The sequence below is a fragment of the Notothenia coriiceps genome, unplaced genomic scaffold (genome assembly GCF_000735185.1).
Source record: "Notothenia coriiceps isolate Sejong01 unplaced genomic scaffold, NC01 NC01_scaffold00037246, whole genome shotgun sequence".
In the NCBI taxonomy this organism is placed as follows: Eukaryota; Metazoa; Chordata; class Actinopteri; order Perciformes; family Nototheniidae; genus Notothenia; species Notothenia coriiceps.
Genome location: NW_011369947.1, coordinates 7,989,342 through 7,991,539, shown reverse-complemented (window position 1 = coordinate 7,991,539; position 2,198 = coordinate 7,989,342).

Genomic DNA, 2,198 nt, shown 5'->3' with positions numbered 1-2,198 from the left:
CCCCCCCCCCCTCTTTCCCCCCCATTTAAACACTGTATCTCTAAATAAAGGCACTCCCTGGCCCAAATAATATATTTAAAAATCCAGTATGTTCAATTCACAAGTTTCCAGCAAGTTGCCGTGGAAATATATCCCTCGCAGTGAGCAAGACAAGCTAATCCAGGAAGCTAATTCCTGTGTATATTTTGATCAAGTCAATAAGTTAGGTCAAATTAAAGTTTATTTGGGAAGCTTAAGCAGGATTGTGCTACTTTCAGTCATGTTTTCCCAAATCTTTAGAGTGACATGACATATACATGCTAAATTGACACCATATCTGGTTCGTAATAGAGGCTAAATATGCATGTGTTTGTTTGTCAAAAAAACCTGCCCAATCAAAACCAGCCCAAATTGGTCAAGTGGTGCATTAATAAGTCCCAAAACCCGAAATAAACGTAACATTTCATGACTTCCTGTTCCCTTGCCTTGAAGTCAATGTTTTTTTAACGTGTTTGTTGGTAGAAGTCTGAAATAAGGTCTGTAGTTAACAGAAGCTGATGAGGAAATACGTCAGTAGCTACTGTGTCATAAATAGCGCGGTTGCTAATAAGTGACTAAATGAAAGGAAATGATGTACTTTGTTTATAGCCTAAAATGTGCCTTTTACCTCTGGTGATTGCAGTTAGCCTTCACAATCACAAAGTGGTGTCAATATGTGGAGATTATCCTGCTGAACAAAACATGTAAGTATAAACTTGGTTGTTACAAAGCTTATTTTCTTCAATATACCAAATTGAAATGGAGAAATCCCATTGATTTTACTTCCGGGTCCGGTCCAACAATGCGTAATCACTGCTAAAATCTATTGAGTGAGTTTGCCTCTTGGCACCTTACAATGTGTCAGATTGCTAGCTAATAGAAGCGAGTGTTACATAGTGATATCACTATGTTACGGGAATAAACAAGGACCACTATGGAGGCTTTTCAGTGAATGGGGGAGTGTGTGGGAGAGAAACTCCCTGGAGGGAACAGGGATTTAAGCCTTTGCAGACCATTTACATGCACAAAATCCCATATAACACACCACAGGGAAGGGAAACCCCCCAAAAGCAAAATAGGGCACCTTTAAAGGTCCCCTATTATACTGTTCTTCATCAATATATGATAGGTCTCAGATACAAAACATGCCTCTGAAGTGTTTGGCTCGAAATACCAAACAGATCATTGCAGCATCCCAGAGGCCCCTCAGTTTCAACCCTGTTTCAAAAGTGCTGATTCTCTGTCTGTTACTTTAGATGAAAATAAGGAGCCACTCTCCACGCCCCTCGGAGAGGTATTGTTAGGGTGCGTGGAAAAGGTAGGACCCAAAAGCAGTATTAACGAAAAATGAGCTTTATTAAATAACAAAAGCTGTGGCAAAAAAAAGGCCGTATCCAAAAAATCCAAAAAAACGTACGAGCAGCACAAGGAACACAGACCGTGGAATAACATGGAGGGGAAACAATGAACCGACATGGAACACAGGGGAAGACTAGACTAAATACACAGAAGGGTAATCACAGGACAAGACACAGCTGGGCAGGGGAGGGAGAAACACAAGGGCAACAGGTGAACACAATGAGACAATCTGACACACCAGGGAAACAGGGAGGAGGACCAGACAAAACACAAGGAGGAAGACAAAACACCGAATGAACAGACTTACAAAACCCATAACCAGACAGACAACACTAAAACCGTGACATAAACCTAGGAGTGTGACAGAACCCCCCAACTCAAGGAAAGGATCCCAGACGTCCCAAAAAAAAAGAAGTCCAACAGGGTGGGTGGAGGGGGACCGGAGGAGGGACACAAAACTAGGGCCACCAGGGTGGGTGGAGGGGGTCTGGAGGACGGGTTTTGGGCTGACAGCCCAGGAGCAAAGCGGAGGGCTCGGAAGGGATATCTGGCGGACGGCCCGGGGGCAAGGCAGAAGCCGAGGAGGGGGACTCGGGCGGACGGCCCGGGGGCAAGGCAGAGTCCAAGGTGGGGGACTCGGGCGGACGGCCCGGGGGCAAGGCTCAGTCCATGGTGGGGGTCTCGGGCGGACGGCCCGGGGGCAAGGCAGAGACCAGGGGCGAAGACCACAGCGGGCGAACTCAGGGGGCCGAGCATGAGGCGAAGGCAGCAGCAGGAAGACTCAGGGGGCCAGGCCCGAGTAATGAGCCTCCAGGAAGACA